This window comes from Dama dama, chromosome X, assembly GCF_033118175.1.
Source record: "Dama dama isolate Ldn47 chromosome X, ASM3311817v1, whole genome shotgun sequence".
Classification (NCBI taxonomy): Eukaryota; Metazoa; Chordata; class Mammalia; order Artiodactyla; family Cervidae; genus Dama; species Dama dama.
The window spans coordinates 51,835,294-51,856,833 of NC_083714.1; the positions used below are offsets into that span (position 1 = coordinate 51,835,294).

General features: G+C 44.1%; 1 long non-coding RNA gene across 1 annotated transcript; it reads right to left on the reverse strand.

Annotated features, from left to right (window-relative positions):
* Window positions 1-963: 963 nt before the first annotated feature.
* LOC133051833 (uncharacterized) lies at window positions 964-21,049 on the reverse strand. Its single transcript, XR_009691925.1, has 5 exons — window positions 20,917-21,049; window positions 10,097-10,163; window positions 1,830-2,409; window positions 1,679-1,749; window positions 964-1,550 (listed from the first exon to the last, which is right to left on the reverse strand). It is a non-coding gene; the product is annotated as an uncharacterized LOC133051833 (long non-coding RNA).
* Between the last annotated feature and the right edge of the window lie 491 nt (window positions 21,050-21,540).

Below are 21,540 nucleotides of genomic sequence, written 5' to 3' on the forward strand. Positions count from 1 at the left end.
ATTGCCTTGTTCTTTGGGACTAGGGGACGTCTCTCCACCTTCCTCATGTGACTGTGGCTCCTAGACCATAGCTCTAGGTGTGGGGGTGTCCTGCTTCTCCTGGTGTCCCCACTGCTAACACAGGGCCTTCCACAGAGCAGAGGATCTGTGCAGTTCTGTGGAATAAATGAGCCAGTGAGAAGGGCGCTTATTAATCTCATCAATTTTCTCCTACTTTCTTAAATAATAACCTGGCAAAATCCAAGTAAACAGACATGAATTAGCTGTAGAAAAGGACAGACAAAACCTATAAGAAGCAAGAATTCACTACAATCGTTTTTTATTTTCCAATTCTTCCACCAGCTATATACTGCTAAATAAGTTCACATATCCAAAATAGTTGTTAATTCCAATTCCATGTGATCTTGCTCAGGGTCACAAAATAAAATGGGAGAGTTCCCAATCTCTTTTACAAAACAGCAAGAGTTTGGTCCTTAAACTGGTTAAGTACAAATACATGTGTGATCAACGTCATTCACAAAGTTAGATACTGAAGTTTATTAAGGCTTAAGCTGAAAAAACACATTTGAAAAATTCCTAAGAAACAGAGATGAATTTCCATGTCATCACAGAGAAAATGAACACAAAGATGCTACACCCCGGGTTCCCCCAAGTGGCCCAGGCCATCACTACTGAGAAGGCTAACTGCTCCCTCTTCAATCACAGAGGCAAGGATCAGCTTTGCTACTTTTCTGGGTCAGGTCTCCTCTTCCCCGTCCCTCACAGCCTCTGCAGATGGGGGTGGGAAGGCCCTGGAAAACCATTGGTTGTCTCTGAGCAGATACTCCATGACTTCCTACTTGCTGGTCTCTGCATAGGCCCAGGGGCTCTACAGGAACTCATAGTGAGCAGGGTCATTGTCAGGCACCTGCAGGTACTCCAGGTACCCCTCCTGCACCCACACTTGGGACAGCAGCTCCCTGGGCTCCCCAAAGACACAGTGCTCCCTCCTGACAAACATCCCCATTTTCTGAGTGCTCCCAGACCTCCCCCTCAGGTGCATGGTCTCCATACCACATGATCAGGCTGAGGACCAGCACCAGGAGGCTGGCCTTGGGCAGGCCCTGCCCACCTCTCTGCATCGCATTGCAGGTGAGGCCCAGGGTGGGGACCATGATGTAGATGTGCTCTGTGGGGTCCACCTCCTTCACCTTCATGCCACAGACCAGCTGCAGGCACTTTGAGGCTTGGCTGAAGACCACCGGGAAATGCTCCTGGTTATCCCTGAGGACCTTCTTCAGCATTTCCGCCTGGGAGGTCAGCTCCTTGGCTCGATACTTGAGGAGCCGGAACTTCATCAGGTTCCTGCCACCATCGCATTAAGAGCTTCCTGGGGCAAGGCCTCCACAAGGGTGGAGCAGGAGACTGAGGGGACAAGGCTGAGGGGGATGCAGCCTCTCCTGCCTCAGCCCCCAATAGCTGTGCCTCTACCGGGCCCAGGGCCTCGCCTGGGTCCTGAAGGTCTTCCTCGGTCTTGCTCAGCTCAGTCATCTCAACCATGAGTTCGATGCCTGGGATCAAACCACAGACAGAAGTGAGGCAGGGGGACAGATGGGGACCACCCATCTGGGGGAGACTGGGGGTGTGAGCAGCCTCAGCTGAGAAATGCACCCTGGGCAGTCTGACCCAGGCCACTTACAGTTCTCCCCTTGAGGGGTGCTCTCAGACCTCACAGGAGCATGCCTCCGGAGTGGCCAGTCCCCTGGCTACCTGAAGGAGGAAGTGAGGTTGTAAGGTATAGTTCATGCCGAGGCAGAAAAGCAGAGATGACCTCAATGGAAGTAGGTTACCTTTATTCAGGCAAGGAGGGGCGACAGTCGGCCTAACGACTAGGCTGAGCTCCAAGAGGGATCAGCGAGGCTCCATATTTATAAGGAGGTTTTTGGAAACAATAAGGGAAACGTTAATCAGGCGGGATATTTTGGGTATTCTTTAGTTGAGATGGCATTGTAGTTGGGCAGGGGGTGATAAGTCTTCTGGGCAGGTGTAGGGGGTGGAAAGTTTTCTGGACAGGGAGTGATAAGTTCCAGATAGATAAAACTGGCCTGGAGCATCAGGGTGGGACCTAAAGTTCAGTTTTGTTTTCTCAGAAGTTAGATGATTCAGCAAGGACCTTTGAGACTGTTGCTTTCTTTTCTAGGCCCAAAGACTCCTTCATTCCAGACCCTGAAATCATTAAAGAATGGGGAAAAGAGCACTGTATCTCTCTGGCTACTTCTTTCTGGATAGGGGCGATGGTTTTGGGTCTGGAATGGAGGATCACCCTAGGGCCCAGGGTCTTCTTTTTCTGAGCTTGGGGTGAGGCTCTCGAGAAGAAGAATGGTCTTGACCTGATCTCGAGAGATGGCCTGAATCCGTTCTTGGAGAAACCTTTGAAAGAGATTGAAGAGACAGGGTCCAAATAAGAGGAATAAAATGATAAGTACCAATGGTCCCAGGAAAGGGAGCAACCAAGGGAAGGCCTGTTGGAACAGGTTTTGGGGACTGTAAAGATTTTGTAACTTTTTTGTGGCGTTTGATTCTGTTTCTAAGTTCTTTGACTCTGCCCTGGACTATGCCCGTTTCATTAACAAAAGAGCAGCAGTCCTCTCCTAGGAAAAGGCAGGTCCCTTCCTTTTCTGCAGTGAGAAGGTCCAGGGCTCACCTATTTTGTAGGGCCACAGAAGCTAATGAGTTAATTTGTCTTTGGACTGAAATGAAGGACTCCACTACCTGCTCCATGTCCTCACTGAGTTCTTGGGACAGATTGTAGTAGAAATGGGCAGAGGTCGAGATGCCCTCAATCCCAGTGCCTAGGGCTGCTGCTATGCCAGTCCCAATCAGGAGGGGGGCTATGACAGCTTGTTTTTTTTCTGTGGGAAAGTTCCCCTTGGAGGTAGACTATTTGTTCTACCTCTTCTTCTTTGAGGAATGTTAGACCCGGGGTCAGGAAGGCCAAGATGCAAGGTCCAGGGGGGGTCCATAGGTCCTGCAGAGAATGAAGATTCCCGAATTGGTGCAAATATTTGTGCTGTTTCAGAGAACCCAAGTGGAACAGAAGGAGGGAGCAGAGTTTGTAAGCCCAGTGTAGTTGGGACTAGAGTAGTTAATACGGGTTAGGTTTGAAGAGGCTGAGAGTAGGACATTATCAGAGACTGGCCCAATGAGTTGTGTAGTTTTTTGTTGGGAAGGGGAGGTATAGTTGCCCTGTAGCAGCCAGGTTGAAGGTAAGGGAATTGCTATGTGTGGTGAGGGAGACAGTGACATGCATATCCAAGACTGTGACGTGTGTTGTGTGTATTGGAAGAATTGGAAAGAAGAGCTGAGAAGGTGAGTAAAGTATTGGTTGCCAGAGGGAGGTTTTAGGGGAGGCCATAATTGGGAAAGGAGGTCTAGGCGTTTATAAGGTTCAGGGGTTACCTGTAACTGGGAAATCATGTTCTTTATGACTTGTTCTTGTTTATTTTCCCGATTTTGATCTAGTACCCCACCCCCATCTGAGTACCCCCAGTGGGTAATGGGGTAGAAACATATGTTTCTTCCATTTGGCTTATGGCAGGTACTCATGAAACTCCCTCTCTTTTGTACTTTAACAGTGAGTAGGGTTTTTCCAGTGGTCATGTATGGCTGTGAGAGTTGGACTGTGAAGAAAGCTGAGTGCTGAAAAATTGATGCTTTTGAACTATGGTGTTGGAGAAGACTCTTGAGAGTCCCTTGGACTGCAAGGAGATCCAACCAGTCCATCCTAAAGGAGATAAATCCTGGGTGTTCATTGGAAGGACTGAGGCTGAAGCTGAAACTCCAATACTTTGGCTACCTCATGCGAAGAGTTGACTCATTGGAAAAGACCCTGATGCTGGGAGGGATTGGGGCAGGAGGAGAAGGGGACGACAGAGGATGAGATGGCTGGATGGCATCACCAACTCGATGGGCATGAGTTTGAGTAAACTCCAGGAGTTGGTGATGGACAGGGAGGCCTGGCGTGCTGTGATTCATGGGGTCGCAAAGAGTCGGACATGAGTGAGCGACTGAACTGAACTGAACTGAGGGATTTGGACCGCCCCCACCCTGCTATGGTCTTGGAGTCGTATTATAACATGAGGAATGTACATAGGAATAAATGTCTGAGCAGGGGCAGGGAGTAGCCAGAAGACTGGGGAGTGCAGCAAGGATAAGGAATGGGGGAGTCATGGGGATGTTAGTTAGGCAGTGTGGAGGAAATAGCACCCTAGGAGTAGAACACAGCTAGCAACATAGGCGATACCAATGGAAAGATGAAGGATAGGTGACCAGTCTTGAGGGGAGACAGTTACTAGGCCTATAGCAAGGACTAAGATTAACAGTGCAGTTATAGTTAGACGGGGAGAGGCCAGTCAGGGTGAGGGGCAGAAGGCCCAAAGTTGGTTGTTGTTTGAATCTGAGGAGGAACAGTGTTCATTAGGTTGTAGAATGATGTAGAGAATGAGAGTAAATAAATCAATTTCATCTGGAGTCAGGTTGTAGAAGGTTCCCTGAAGCCACAGTTGAGACACCAGTGTGGTCAGGTCTTTGAAGGAGGTTCCTGTCGGGCCGCTGGTCCAGAGGTCTTGTAGTAGTTGGGTCAGGAACAGTTGTAGGTTGAAGAGTGTCCAGGTCATTCAGTGTCTTCTTGGATGGTTGACAGAGGTTGTCGCCGGGTGAATTTTAAGGAGGTAGGTCCTGTGAGGGAGACCTGATAGCTGTCAGTTAAGGAGGGCAGCGCAGGATCGGAGGTGACCCGTTTTAGGCGAGAGGGGTGTATTGAGAGGGTAACAGGCAGGAAGGCCAGGGGTCTCCAAATGGAGGAAAGAGGCTGTAAGTGCCAGACATTTTTATCTCTCTTAAGCGGCAGGAAGAAACAAACCAGCGATCTGTTTTTCCTTCTCTATACAAATTTAAAAGGAGGTTTCTCTTAACATTCTGTGTTGCCATGACACCTGGTCTCACCTAAAGCTAACTACTCTCAGACTTTGAGTTAACCAATACATTCCTTTTTCGTATGGAAATGTTGTCTTAAGCTATGTTAATGAACCCCAGACTCTACCTTCAAGTTGGTTCCGCCAAACGGCCTAACTTACTTACTCAGGTATTGTTCCCCTAATCTATGTAAACGGAACTATTTGTTGGTATTCTGCCCTTCTACAAGATTCAAGTCAATTGTTTTATGGCCTGGGATGGATTATCTGATGCCATTCTAAATTTTATGACATTCCTTTCATTTCATTAACAGACTGTGAGTGACTATATAACATACAGCTAAAGACTAGGAGGGGGGTACTCTTTTGCCCCCTTCTGATGCCTATGTCAGAAGCTTTCTCTATACTTTAATAAAACTTTATTACACAAAAGCTCTGAGCGATCCAGCCTCGTCTCTGGCCCCGGATTGAATTCGTCTCCTCCGGAGGCCAAGAATCCCGCGTCTTATCGTTCAGCAGCAACCTTTCAGTATCCAGGAGGTGACTTTCTCTGGTTTAGCTGCAGTTGGGGTAAGGAGGATGATTTTGAATGGTCCCTGCCACTTTGGGGTTAGGTGACCCTATCAGACAGACCACGTCCCCAGTTTGTAAAGGGGGTAAGGAGGCTTGGGGGTCAGGGGCAGGCAAGTTGTGGTTGATGTATTTCTAGAGGGCGTTGCAGAGTTCTGCCAGCAGAGGGGAGTGTAGGAATCTTGGTATGGGAGGAGGTTCATGGTGGAGTCCAGGAAGGAGCATGGGCCTTCTGTACATCACCTCAAAGGGGCTCAGCCCCAGGGGCTTTCTGGGCAAAGCCCGTACTCTGAGGAGAACAATTGGTAAAAGTTTAGTCTAATCCAGATGTAACTTGAGGGTTAGTTTGGTAAGGGTTTCTTTGATTATTCTGTTCATTCTTTCTACCTTTCCTGAGGACTGGGGATGATATGGAATGTGAAACTTCCAGGGTATCTCTAAGAACTGGACAAGTTGTTGGATGACCTTAGACATAAATTCCAGGCCATTATCAGACTGTAGGGATGAAGGCAGGCCAAACCTGGGGATAATTTCTGTGAGGAGGATTTGGGCCACGGTGTGAGCTCTTTTGTATGAAGTGGGAAATGCTTCTACCCATCCCGAAAAGGTGTCCACAAGGACCAGGAGGTATCTGACTTTCCAAACTGGGGCATATGAGTAAAGTCTATTTGCCAATCCTGTGCTGGGAGGCTGCCTCACATTTGATGGGTTGGTTTAAGGTTGGAATTGGGATTAGTACGTTGACATGCTTGACAGGAGTGGGTAAGGTTATCTAAATATTGTTGATCAGCAGTGGACATGGGAAAGTGGTTTCAGAGGAGCTGTTGGAGTGTCTTGGATGAGGGATGAAAAAGTGAGTGTAGATAAGAGAGGATTTCTCTGGTGGTGGGAAGGTCGGGTGGAGTCAGAGCTAAGATGACAGAGGACTGGAGGGAAGGATGGGACAGGGCTATCTCCTTTGCCTTCTGGTCTGCAGCATTGTTCTAGGCTGATATGAGACTTCCCTTTTGATGTCCCCTACAGTGGAGGATGGTGGCTTTGTTTGGTAAGGATGCTGCCTCTAGAAGTTTGTGGATCAGGTCTGAATTAATAATGGGGGATCCCTTTTGGGTTAGGAAACCTCTTTCTCTCCATATTAGGATGTTTGAGTGAAGTATGTTATAGGCATATTTGGAGTCTGTGTGGATGTTAACCCTTAGATTTTTAGCCAGAGTCAAAGCTCTGGTGAGAGCTATCAGTTCTGCCTGTTGGGAGGTGGTGTGAGGTGGCAGGGGTGAAGCTTCAATTGTCTGGGTCCTGTGATTGTGACGAAGGTCCCCCTGGATGGTGGCATATCCTGCCGCGAAGGGTGGGGATTTTTGAGAGCTGCCATCAATGAACCAGTGTGGGGTGTCTGGGTCTAGGATGGGCTGATCTGTTAAATATTGGAAGGGGTTTTGGGCAAGATCTACTGTTAGGCTGCAGCTATGTAGGAGGGGGTCTGTTGTAGAGGATGTGGGTAATAAGCTGGCAGGGTTAAGGGGAGAGCAAGGGGAGAATGAGAGCCGAGGGTCGAGAAGAAAACCATGTAGGACCTGTACCCTGGAAGGGGGAAGGGAGAGGAGAGCCCGTTGTGATAGTAAGTCTTGGAAGGTGTGTGGAGAACAGACTGTTAAAGGGGCATGTCTAGAGTGTTTATTTGCTTCGGGTTTGAGGGCTGCGATAGCAGCCATGGCCTGTATACAGGGAGGCCACCCCTTAGTCACCATGTCAAGTTGTTTTGATAGATAGGCTATGGGAGCCCAGCTGTCTCTGGCCCGCTGACATAGAAGTCCCAGGGCCTGTCCTTGTTTGGAATGTGCAAAGAGAAAGAATGGTCTGGTGTGATGCTCAAATTCATGTCCATTGAGTCAGTGATGCCATTCAACCACCCCCTCCTCTGTCATCCCCTTCTCCTCCTGCCCTCAACCTTTCCCAGCATCAGGGTCTTTTCAAATAAGTTGGCTCTTTGCATCAGGTGGCCAAAGTATTGGAGCTTCAGCATCAGCATCAGTCCTTCCAATGAATATTCAGGATTGATTTTCTTTATAATTGACTGGTTTGATCTCCTTGCTATCCAAGGGACTCTCAAGAGTCTTGTCCAGCACCACAGTTTGAAAGGATCAATTCTTCGGGGCTCAGTGTTCTTTATGGTCCAATTCTAACATTTTTACATGACTACTGGAAAAAAAAATAGCTTTGACTAGATGGCCCTTTGTTGCAAAGTGATGTCTCTACTTTGTCACACACCATCTAGGTCTGTCACAGCTTTTCTTCCAAGGACCAAGTGTCATTTAATTTCATGGCTGCAGTCACTGTCTGCAGTGATTTTGGAACACAAGAAAATAAAGTCTGTCACTGTTTCCATTTTTTCCCCATCTATTTGCCATGAAGCAATGGGACTGGATGCCATGATTTTAGTTTTTGGAATGTTGAGTTTTAAGCCTCATCTCCCTACTTCCCTCTTTTCCTGGGTGCTACCCAATACTGCATCTTCCACTATGCTCTTCAATGGACTACCTGGACTGGTTCCCATAACTCTAGTCCTGACCTTTCCGAGTTCCAAATTCATGTCTCCAGGTGCTTCCTGAATATTTTTGCACCCTTCCGTCCTCAAACTCAATGTGTTCAAAATTATGTCATCTCTCCTTCCATATATTTTACTCAACTTCCTAAAAGTATCATCACTTTTCCATTAACTTCACAGCTTCGGTTACCTGACTCCTCCTCTACCTTTACCTAGTCCTACTGATTTTTAAACAATTCTTTATGTTCCTTTCTCCTGTGGTTCCCCAAAACACCACCAGAAACTAGGTTTTCATCACCCTCTCAAACTAGATTTTCATCCATCTCCCCATCTCCAACTCATCTTCTTTCTTAAATGTCTACATCGTGTTAATCTGTTATTCAAAAATCTCTTACTTTTCTTTATTAAATCCCACAGCTAGAGTACACATCCTCCACCTGCTCATAGCCTAACTGCTTCCAATGCTGATTCAAGTCCAGTCTCTTAAACCAAGCTCTCTGTTAATGTTCTTGGATTTACTATCTATACACTATGATTTTTGCTGCTCAACTGTCAGATGTTTTATAAGCTAGCCTTTTAATGTGCCTATCTTCCTGGTACGGCTATAGGAACCACATCTTACATGTTCACTGCTTCTGAAACTTACATAATAACTATATTACATTATTTTAAAAATGAGGCCCAATGATTAGGAGAGTATGACTAAGAAGTAGAAAATCCTGAGTTTAAATCCTGGCTCTGTTCCTTTTTAGGTGGGTGACCTTTGGCAAGTTACTTAACTTCTAGAAGCTTTCACGTCTATAAAACAGAGATAATGCCACCTATTTCACAAGGCTGTAATGAAGTGTAATGTGTACATGGGTATGTATACACACACATACAAACACACCATGTCTAACACAGTATTTGGTACATAGTGAGTGGGTTTTTTTTTTTTTTAATAGATGGCTATTAGTGACTTTGCACCCCATAGGTACTCCTCTTTGGTCAATATTTTAAACTGCAAGTGAAGTGACGTGTCAGTCACTCAGTTGTGTCTGACTCTTTCCAACCTCATGGACTGTAGCCTGCCAGGCTCCTCTGTCTGTGGGATTTCCCAGGCAAGAATACTGGAGTGTGTTGCCATTCCCTTCTCCTGGGGATCGTCCTGACCCAGGGATCGAACCCCGGTCTCCTCATTGCAGGCAGATTCTTTACTGTCTGAGCAAACTAGAGAAGCCCTTTAAACTGCAAAGGTCATGTTAAATATTTTTTCGTAACACGCTGTCAAGATTCCATTGCATGCAAAGTTTTATACTACTTATCACTATATTTAGCCAAAAATTACTTTTCTAAGCTACATTCTAGAAGAGTAAGAAAGATAACTTTTAACTTTCAAGCTGTGCCCAGATGCCAAAACTTGGGGTGTGAAACTATACAATCAGTTTCATTTCACATACATAACCCAATCCAGCATGATTTTCAGCAACCACCATTTCTTAAATACAGTTAAAGAAGCACTCAAGAATCTTTGGGAAGGCTAGAGTTTGTAAGATAGGATTGCTACAGCCTGTCAACAACCAGAGCTCAATGATTAGTGACCATGACCAGCTTCTCTGGGAAGAAGGGGATAAGCTTCTCCTCAACCAACAGGTCAATTACTGACTCTAATTAATGGCTTTAAAAGACATAATGAAAATGCTGTAATCCAGTACATTAAAACCTGAAGAATGGATCTTCTGTTGGTTGAGGTGATCTTTTTTTTTTATTCCTAATGAAACATACAGTCCTTTCTCCTTTGTGCAGTAGGTCACAGCTTTCACTAGGTTAAGTCATACAGTATTCTTTTTTTAAAGTCCTTCTCTAAGGTTCCAGGAACTTTTCATCAACAGTATCTGTAATCTTGCAGGAGAGGCTGCCTGACTTGGGCCTCCCACAATGACGAGCAGCCACAGGGCAAGTGTCTCTCTACATCACTACCCACAGTACCTCCTTTCCAAGACCCCTCATTATTTCTGCACTCTTGGGCAGGGAAATCGCATGACCTTACCGCAGAAATTAGACAAGCAAGAATTTCATCACTGCTCTCTTCTGAGTCTTCAATTTTCTGATGAGATCTTTGAAAAACAAAGAATAAATTACACTTTAGCTTTAGCTGCTCAAATTTATTCACCGAGTTATGGGGAATACAGGGTAAATAGTAGCATTATTGCTTCACATGTTAGTGAGAGTAACCTATGTGAGTAACATGGTGACAATAATACCATAGGGACACAACTTGTGGCAGGCCAACAATTTCTTCAAAATCAATCAGCAAGAACCTCTTTCCCACACATCAATTAAATCCTGAGGACTGTTTCTGTTCTTCAAATGAACTGAAGAATAATCCTGACACACCAAATTTTCTAACAGAGAATAAGCAGAGGGTGAATATAATGTGGTTAAGTATTGAAATTCCTGGTCAATCTAAAGTAAATCCAGATTCTGAAAATAAGAAACATGAATTTTCTGCTATATCTAAGTTCCAGCCAAAACAAATTTATAAGGAAATAGTCTATTATAAGTTTTTTCTGTGACAGGTATTGTATGGATCACAATAGCAGAAGCACTTTGCTCTGTTTTATGAGACCACAGCCCAGTTGAGAAGAAAACTATGCATGTGTTAAATAACTAGGGAGACAAACAACATTTATACAGTGTGATATCAGTTTGTTAAAAAAAATCACCTTCCTAATGTAATTCATGAAAAATTTTCACCATACAAATGTCCATTGCTAACCCATAAAATCTACTTCAAACAAACCTTATAAAAATTACATTTCTTTTTGCTGACTTGGTCAAAGGGAAAAACACTGACTAATGCCAACTGAATATATGGAATTGTCTCCCAGATCTATTTCCACAAGCAATTCCTTTCAGCACCTTCTGTAGACTGGGAGGGGGTTGGTGGTAATTGCTCTGCAGAGCAGCACCACAGCACCACAGTCCACTGATGGATTTCAATCTCAGAAACTGCAGTGGGCCAGCCTAAGCACAAGCCTTGTGGGGCAGAAGGGCTTCTCCTGGATCCTAAGAGAGCTAGGAAGAGACTCTTTGAGAAAGGAAAAGCAGTCAGATCAGTTCTGGCACTGGCTTCTAGTTTCTGTAAATGTTACTAAACCCTTTCAAAGGAAAAATGTCCCACCCTTCAGGTCAGAGGAATGAATTACTAACTACCACCTTTACAAGAATTGCATGTCACAGGTATGGAGCAGTGTGGGCATTCTGTCCAATAACTTAATTCTTGGTGCAGCAAAGCCTCTGAAACATGACCTTGATAATGAACATTTCAAAGAATAAGCTTTATTATTAAAATGATCTACTTACAAGGTTTCCATGCACATGAAATGACACTGAGAAGAGACTGGAAACCTTTATAACCTAAGCCACCAAAGCAGGTTTATAAGATTATGCTGGGGCGACAGAACAGATCTGAGAGGAAATTAGGAGCTGAGAACATTAGACACAAGAGCAACACCAAGGATTTTCAAGGCCCTGTCGTTGTCTGTGGTGAAGTGCACCTGGTGGTGTCGTCTCTTGCTCAGCCCCCAGCAGACACCTGAGAGCCGTCTTCCAGCCCATTTCCCGTTTTTATCCCCTCAATTACCACAATCTATACCCAGAACTCTCAAGTCTTTCTCTAGTCGCTGAATCTTCCCTGAGCTCACCCTGTGCTTCCATCTGTCTTCAACATGGCTCTAGGTGGTCATCTCAGAACACTGTTTTCACTCACATAGGGATCTTACGAGGCCCTCAGACTCGACATAACTTCCGGTGACCTTCTCCTGTCTCCTGCCCTCAGTGGTACACCAGCGCCTCTCACCACTCGGCTTCACATCACCCCGTGGCCGTTCCATCTTTCCAGTCACCGCATCCTCCTCTGCTCTGCTTTCCTCCCCACAAGCCTCTGGGAGGCTCTCACCTCCACAACATACTTTAACCAGCTTTTAACCAGCTTGTCTCTGCTTCTCCTCTAGTATCTTATCTTCTGTTGATGGCAGGGTTCTCCTTCTACAACCACAATCAGGTCCTGCTCTTCTCCAGAACCACACCTTCAGGGACTCTCCCACTGCCTACCTGAAAATTCAGAAGACTTCCTGTCTGCTGAGGAGCCCCAGGTCCACCCTGCTCCCACAAGGACCTGCATGGCACCTGGCGCAGAGGAGTGATGTGGGAGACAGGCAAATGGTGAGGAGCATGAGAAGGGGGATGGAAGAGAGAAGGGCGATGCTCCCCCACTCAGCTTCCCTCCTCATCACTAGTGCCCCTGCCCAGGTTGATGCCAAAAGGCCCAGTAATACCAGACTCCTTTTCCCTAGTAAATGTATTTTTGCAAAATAAGATAAATTCTATTTGTTTTACGAAGTAAATACCTATCTGTGCAACCCAGTGACAGTAAAGTTCTCATATATCAGATCAAAACAGATGATGAACAGGAGGGGCATGGGAGAATAAAGAAAGAACCACCTGTAACACAAATAAAGAAAGAAACACCTGTACCGAGGGAAAGCTGTACTTGCATCTTAAGGGCACTGTGCTGCTCAGTAAACAAGGGAGGAAAAGAGAAACTCTGGAAAGGATAACAGAGAAACCCTGGTTGGACTCAGCAGTAATGGCAGTGACAAGGTGATGAAAGAAAGAGAAAAGGAAGTGACCCTTAGAAGGGAGACCCATCCCTGAGGGCCTGTGCCAGCAGAAAGCTCTGACCCAACTGGAGTCCCTTTTTTGATTTCTTAAGGCCACTTCTCAAGGTCCCTGCCTGGCAAGAGTGCAAGCCTGACCCCATGATCCTCCAAGGGAAATGGCGAATCCTAGTGCTCTGGGCAATACAATACAATGGGAAAGACTAGAGATTTCTTCAAGAAGATTGGAGATATAAAGGGAAAATTACATGCTAGGATGGGCACAATAATGGATAGATACGGTAAGGACCTAACAGAAGCAGAATAGATTAAAAAGAGGTAGCAAGAGGACATGGAAGCAATCTATATGTCCAACCAACCTAGATGGACAGATGAATAAATTAAGTAGTAGCAGTACATATATACAATGGAAATCAACCCTGAATATTCACTGAAGGAATGATGCTAAAGCTGAAGCTCCAATACTTTGGCTACCTGATGTGAAAAGCCAACTCATTGAAAAAGACGCTGCTGCTGGGAAAGATGGAAGGCAAAAGAAGAAGGGGGCAGCGGAGGATGAGATGGTTAGATGTCATCACTGACTCAATGGACATGAGTTTGAGCAAACTCCAGGAGATAGTGAATAACAGGGAAGCCTGTGCTGCAGTCCATGGCACTGCAAAGACTCGAACATGACTTAGTGACTGAACAACAACAAAAGTGCTATGGGCAGATGTCTCTGTAAGTTTGAGAGGTCTACAATATCTGAGCGTGCCATTGTCAGGACACAGGAATGGCAAAAGTCAGTGCTCCTCTACCCTTGTCCCTCTAACCATCGAACAGGACACGTTATCATTCCATTCAATCCACACTAAAAACAAAACAAATGCCTGCCCTCTCTGCAGGCTTCTCTACCTTAATTACAGGTAACTCCACCCTTCTAGTTAGAAGTCACCTTTGATCACTTCCTCCTTATGGTCTCTTCACTGTATCCATCCCCGAATACTATCAGCTCCATCTTTGAGGCATCTCTCCCTTTGGAACATTCTCTCCACCTCTACTCCAACCACTGCTGCCCAAGCCATAAGATCTCTTACCTACAGCCAGAGTGGTCTTGTTAGCATGGAAGTTAGATCATGGTCCTCCTCTGCTCAAAACCCTCAAATGACTCCCCAACATCCTTGGAATGAAGTCAAAGTCTCCACAGTGCTGCCATCTCTCACTCTCTTTAGTACAGACTTGGTGACAGTTTCCAACCTGGATAACTATTTGAAAATTATCTACACAATTCACACTGCAGCAGAGAAGAAGTGGAAAATTCCACCGCCCCCCCCCGCCAAGAGATCTCCCAACACAAACTGTCAGCTTTGACAGGGCTAACAGTCAGTGGTGTTGAGTTTCAACAATAAGCCTTAGGTAGCAGTGCACGAGAGACATTACCTGGATAACGGAATTTGTTTTACATCAGTTAGGTTTAGCACAATTTCTAGAAACTTGAGTTTAACTGGTAACCCTACAGAGGTTCCCAGAACACTCTTAGTGAAAATTCCTTCATGAGAATTAGTGTAATGGGTTTCCAATTAAGTCTTTTCAAATGAAGTCTTTCAAAATGAAGCTACCATAAATCTTCCATGTAAGAGATAAAACCCACATACTTTACTGAGGTTTTCACCAAAATACTTGTGCCTCAAGGTTCAAGAGCAACCAGTATCATCTTGGAGTTGGACAACTCTACTTTCTTTTCAACAGTGGAAGAGGTTTCCTGGAATTTCAGGATGTAAAGCTGAAAGTATTTCTTACAGAAATATTTTCTAAATAATACCACTTTACATTTGTATATTGCTGCTCCTGCTGCTAAGTCACTTTAGTCGTGTCCAGCTCTGTGCGACCCACACAAGTCCTATCTATATCTATCTCAATATTGCATAGCATGTTCACTGAGCTGCCAGGAGCTACCAGTCCACACATAACACGGTTCCTAGAGGAAAATGTGTTAAATGCATCCAACAGCTATAAATAGACAAAGGTTTGGAGTCTAGTGGTTCAAGAGGTGTAGGCCATGAATAATTGGCACATCCTAATCCAGTGGAGGTGTCCCGCATGACCTTCTATGCACACGTGAACCAGCATTATCTTGGACATGGGTGTGTTGCACCCCACAGAGGACGCTAACAATGTGAGACATGGCCTCAGTCAGTTTCTGTGTTAAGATGCCATGAGTGCTGCCCCAGGGCCTGTCATTAGCTTTTAGTGCTTCTTCTTTTTTTCTTTTTCCTTAACTAAATGTAAGATTGTCTCCCCAATTTATTTTTATTTTTTTCACTTATTTTTATTAGTTGGAGGCTAATTACTTTACAATATTGTGGTGATTTTTGCCATGCATTGACATGAATCAGCCATGGATTTACATGTGTTCCCCATCCTGAACCCCCCTCCCACCTCCCTCCCCATCCCATCCCTCTGGCTCATCCCAGTGCATCCAACTTGGACTGGAGATCTGTTTCACACTTGATAATATACATGTTTCGATGCTGTTCTCTCAAATCATCCCACCCTCACCTTCTCCCATAGAGTCCAAAAGTCTGTTCTATACATCTGTGTCTCTTTTTCTGTTTTGCATATAGGGTTATTGTTACCATCTTTCTAAATTCCATATATATATGTGTTAGTATACTGTATTGGTGTTTATCTTTCTGGCTTACTCCACACTGAGTGCTTCTTATATACACACTACACATCAGCTTTCGCCTTAAACAGACAATCTAGACTGGGACTTAATGAAGGTGGGGAACATATCTGTCTCCAAATCAGAATTCTGTCAGAAGAGGGTGGTCCTGGGGAACTGGGGCAGGCCTGTCCCTAACCTCCCACCCCGAGCCAGGCTGCTGCTGCCCCTACCCTGTTTGGAAGGAGCTGAGGAAAAGCCAGGTTTTAGCACGAATCTCAGATGACCCCAGTGAGAGGCTGGTGAAATTCTAGGGCATGGAACAAACCAGAACCAAGACAAACTATATAGGCATCTTTCAAACATGATCCCACAACGAACAGAAGATGCACAGCACACCCATATATGAAAAACAAAACCTACAGACTGTTTAGTGGGCTTAGAAAAATCCATCTTTGAAATACTCGGCCAACATAAGCAAGAGTCACTTAGCCTGATCTGTGATTCAGAGGCGTCTTGGGAGAAGTGATATCTGAGGTGAGGTTCTGATGGAAAAGGAGTGTCCCTGGCACTTGGCAGGATGACCAGCACAGGGAAGTGGGAAATGGTGAGAGGCAAAGACAAGGCCAGGACAGTCAGGGCATGTCTGCTACTGCTAATGAGTTTGGGTGTTATGCTGAGGCGTTTGGCTGTAAAGCAAACAGGATGGAAGCGAAAGTAAGGAGAACATGGACAGAGGGTGAGGAACTGAGACAGCAGGCACGGGAAGTCACCAAAGAAGGGCAGGACCTGCAGCCCAGGCAGAAGAACGAGTCTGGAGCAGAAGGAGGGACTCGTCCCGCCATGTCGGGAAGCAATGACAGGTCAGCTGACAACACCAGAATCCACCTTCTCCTAGACAACCCAGAGTCCATTCCATCCTTGTTGAATGTCAGGCAACGAAAAGCATTAGGGACCTTTGTCTTTTTTCAGAAATGTTTCCTGGGCCAGATTTAGGTTTTTTTCCCTAAGAAACCATTGCCACCAAGTCCTTGACACCACAACAGAATGTTCTTCAAGGGGCACAAAGTCAATCTCTACCACATCCAACACCTACAGACCCCAAGAAGATATCTGACACTCAAGTACAATCCCACCTAGATCTTCCTATAACACCTATAACCAGATAGGTCTATTTTTCTTAACAAAGCAAATTCCTATAACAAAAAGAAAAAGTGGGATGGTGGTTGTGTGACAACTGGATTTTATTTTTTTGAGAGCACTGATATCATGAATACAAACACCTGTTCAAACTTCTCAAGAGAAGGTGACTTTTCATAGCATCAGGCTACTAGTTATGCTTATAGAGGAAATTTACCAAACAGGAGAAAGTTGTGAATGTGACAGGTTTCATTAAGGGTCCAGGACATATAGTTACACATTCATCTAAAACTGAATAAAATATTACTGAAGTCACTTTTTCACACTGAAGATTTGGGAACTAATGTTTACTATTTAATTAAACAGCTACATTTAAAATGCTGGCCCAAGCAAGCCTAAAAGTTGAATTTTTGTTAAAATTCCTATACTATTCCTAAACTGATATACTCTGAAAGAGATAAGTAGTCTGTTTCCACACCTGGAGCAAGTCTTATATGTAAACAATGGAAATTTTGGAGGACTTAATATTTCCTTAGGAGAGGGAGTGATGAATAATAACAAAGACTGAGACCAGCTGATTTCATAGCATTTTTTATACAAACAATTTAGTGATACATGGAAATTTTTTTTTACCTACGACCCTAATACAAAACTTATGCCAAGTTTCATCATGAAAAAAATTTTGAGAGATACTCAAAAAAGGTTCGTTTACTCATCCAGTATTTCATCCTCTCCAAGGGATCATAAAATGAGAATCTAATCAGAAAAAGTCAAGAATACAAAGTATAGTTTTGGGAAGCAGGAATGCAGACTTGCAGTTGATCTTTCCACTTAGAAGGTGTTAATCTGGCACCATCTCCGAAATTAAGGATGCCAATGGATTCCTAATGGTGCTTAAGTGTGTCAGATAAAAAAGGACAAGTTAGGCAGGATAAGGAAAATAAAGGGGTCAGAGGTGATGCAGGAGTTGGTGGTGGTGCTGTTATTGTATAATAAAGTCCTCAGAGAAGACAGGGATCTGAATTAAGGGAGTCATCACTGTGGAGCTGATATTAAAAATATTACTGAGTGATGGTGCATCCAGAGAGACAGCATAAAAAAGAAGACTGAGCTCCAGACACTCACTGCTTAGAGGTCAATGTTTCCAAAGATGGCTTTTATTTATTATGCAGGTATAGTAAGGGCAACAGGGCAGGAGATGACAGTCATCGAAGTAAATGGTCAATATGGGGAGAAATAATATCTAAATAATGTTGAATCCCCCAATCCATGAACATGAATAGATCCCTTACTTAATTCCTGATTTTTTACAATCAGGCTTATGAAGTGTGTGACATACAGCTCTTACACACTTTCTTAAGACTTGCACCTAAGCATTTCATAGGTTCTTTTTTGTGCCAGTACAGAGAAATGTGATTCTGTACATTGATCTTATAGCCTGTGATCTTGCTAAACCATTTATTAGGTCTAGTGGATTTCTCGTGGATTCCTTGGGATCTTCTATGTATATAATTTATGTTTATAATTAGGTCATCTACAAAGAAAGATGGCTTCAGTTTTTTTCCTTCTAACCTGTATACCTTTTCTTTCTTTGTCTGGCCTTATTGCACTGGCTCATGTTGGAAACAGTGACAAAAGGCAATATATTAGCCTTGTTCGCAATCTTAGTGGAAAAGTATTCAGTCTTTTGCTATTAAGTATGATGCAAGCTATATGTTTTATGTAAGGTTATACCAGATTGAAGAAATTCCCTTACATTCTTAGTTTTCTGAAAAATTTTTATCATGAATGTTGAATTTTTAAAAATGCTTTCATGCATCTGCAGAGTTTGTCATATACTTTTGGTTTTCATTTTTGGACTGGATATGGTGGATTATACTGTGATTTTTAGATGTTGAATCACCCTTATATTCCTGGGATAAATATCATTTTATGATGTATTATCATTTTTATTTATTGCCAGATCCCATTCAGTAGTATTTGTTACAGTTTTCATGTTTACACTCAGTTTCCTTTTCTTTATCATAATAACACTGGTCTCATAAAAGGTCTTCCATTACTTACATATATTTGGTCACATCTCTTACAAGGCTTTAGCACAGTTATTAACACAAACCTGAGGGTACATAAATGTTATTAAGTAAGTCACTCAGTGGAGAGTTTTTGTAACAAGGGGGTGTCTTTTCCTAGACTCTCTATTTCCTGTCCCTTTTCCTTACATGAGAACTAAGAGGAGCAAATTCAGTTACCTAGAAAATCCCTTTCCAGATATAAATGTTTATGAAGCTAAATTTACAGAATTTCAGAAGTGTCAGCCAAGTGTGACAGGTATCATGCTCAATAAAATCTTTATGTCCTGATAAAATTAATCTGGCTTCTTTACATAGTATTTTGAGACTGTGATTTAATTAACCTTCACATTCCCTGTCACTTAGCAGAGCTCTTTCTGTAAGACTAATGTCATAGAACAGTAGATTTCAACCTTGGTGTGCCTCAGCCTCTTCTTAAAAAAAAAAATACTGAAAAAAATAAGTGAAAACACGTCTTCTCTCTCTAACGAAAACTCAGTTCAGTAGATCTCAGGTTATATCTGTCTAATTTTTAAGGTATTATGGTTGCAAACCATATTTTGCTTTCTGCCTTCAGTTCACATTGCTGCCACCAAGTACAGAGGCCTGCCCTTTGGGCAAGCTACACAATATTAATAGTTCCTCGTCTGTAAAATCAGAACAGCTCCAAAAGTTGTAAGCATTAAATGAGTCACATGTAAAATGCTCAGAATGTGGTAAGTACATATAAGTGTTAACTATTACTGCTATTTTTAAAAAATTATTATTGTCACCGTAGGTTAGGTTAGCCCAAGCCATTTGTTTCCCATTTTTAAGTAGCTGAGTGGTGTGCTCAGTCACTCAGTTGTGTCTGACTCTTGGTGACCCCATGGACTGTAGCTCACCAGACTCCTCTGTCCGTGGGATTCTCCAGGCAAGAACACTGGAGTGGGTTGCCATTCCCTTCTCCAGGGGATCTTTTTGACCCAGGGATGGAACCAACATCTCCTGTGGCTCCTGCACTGGCAGGTGGATTCTTTATCACTGAACCACCTGGGAAGCCCATCTTATTAGAGTGGGGGGTCCCCTTTAACATAGAAATAGATCAAAGACACATAAACTCTGTACCTGTTGAGCAAATATACAACCAAAATAGTACCATGAATTCAAGTAAATTGTATGTTACTTATTTTAGCAGCATCTATATACAGTTAAGTCATTCTCTTTATTCAATACAAAGATAATGCTTGGCTTCCCTGTAGATTTTCAGACCCCTGTAATCAATCTGAGCTTGCTCCCCACTCCTCTTAAGGTTCTGAGTTTCACTGGTTGTGACCTACTGCTCCAGACATATCAAGCTACCTTGGATTGTCTTAACGTGCCACCCATCTTCCTGACTTCCTGCTCTCCTTACTGTACCATCTACCTCAAACATCCACCTGTGTGCTTCTCTATTTAGAACATGGAGTCATGAATGTCAACAAAATCCTCTTAACCCACTGGCCTGAGCTTTCCCTACAGTTGATTAGTGAGGAATTGAAGGTGCCATCCAATTAAGTGCTCTGCTCACTAACAGGAACAATGAACAGGCATGATTTTTTAAAGAGTATAGAGGGAAGGTCAGGGAGAGAGAGCAGAGGGCAGGTGAGTGAATGGAGGTCTGTGGGCCTCAGGAGCATCAGAATGCCAGAACACATCCAGGAGGGCACATTGGCCAGGACCACAGTGCACTGATCAAGCCCAGAGAGACAGATCCAATGCCAGGCCCTGGCTCCACAATAACAGCTCACCCCAGTTACACTCCAGGGTCACTAGGCAAGATCAGTGGGCATGGGAAAGCGCCACCCTGACAGGAGAGCCCAGGGTCAAGGGCCCACAGCACTCACCATATCCCCAAAGGCTATCTTGCTGAGGAGCAAGGAGAGCACACAGACTGAACCATTTTAACAAACTGTGCTCAGGAGCTAATCAAAGAAATGTTTAAAAATTTCCTTGCTAGAATAATTTTACTCGATTAGGTTAAAATTATGGGGATTCAGTTTTCCTTCTTTCTGGCAAGCCAGCAGGACAGAGGCTCATGTGGAGAGCAAACAACGGATCGCTTAGAGAAAAATAAAGTTATATTTTTCTTTACCTGCCTGAGTGCTGCTGCTAAGTCGTTTCAGTTGTGTCCGACTCTATGTGACCCCACAGACGGCAGCCTACAAGGCACCTCCGTCCCTGGTGCAGTATGATTTAAATTTTAGAATCCTCTACGACTCTTTTAACAGCAGCATAAATGTTAAAGTGAAAGAAAGTGAAAGTGAAGTCGCTCAGTCGTGTCCGACTCTTTGCAACCCTGTGGACTGTAGCTTACCAGGCTCCTCCGTCCATGGGATTTTCCAGGCAAGAGTACTGGAGTGGGTTGTCATTTCCTTCTCCAAGGGATCTTCCCAACCCAGGGATCGAACCCAGGTCTCCTGCATTGTGGGCAGATGCTTCACCGCCTGAGCCATCAGGGAAGCCTGCATAAATGTTAACTGACCTGTAATTGGTAGAATACAGTTTTATGTATCACAGACTCAGTTATTCAGAGCACCACCACTCCCACCCCTGGGCAAGCTGGGAGGGCTGTAACACAAGTTATTGAATTAAAACAGCCAAGCTCCCGACTGGCGTGTAATGGTATCCAAAAGTCTACAAGCAATAAATGCTGGAGAGGGTGTGGAGAAAAGGGAACCCTCGTACACTGTTGGTGGGAATGCAAACTAGTACAGCCGCTATGGAAAACAGTGTGGAGATTTCTTAAAAAACTGGAAATAGAACTGCCATATGACCCAGCAATCCCACTTCTGGGCATACACACTGAGGAAACCAGATCTGAAAGAGACACGTGCACCCCAATGTTCATCGCAGCACTGTTTATAATAGCCAGGACATGGAAGCAACCTAGATGCCCATCAGCAGATGAATGGATAAGGAAGCTGTGGTACATATACAC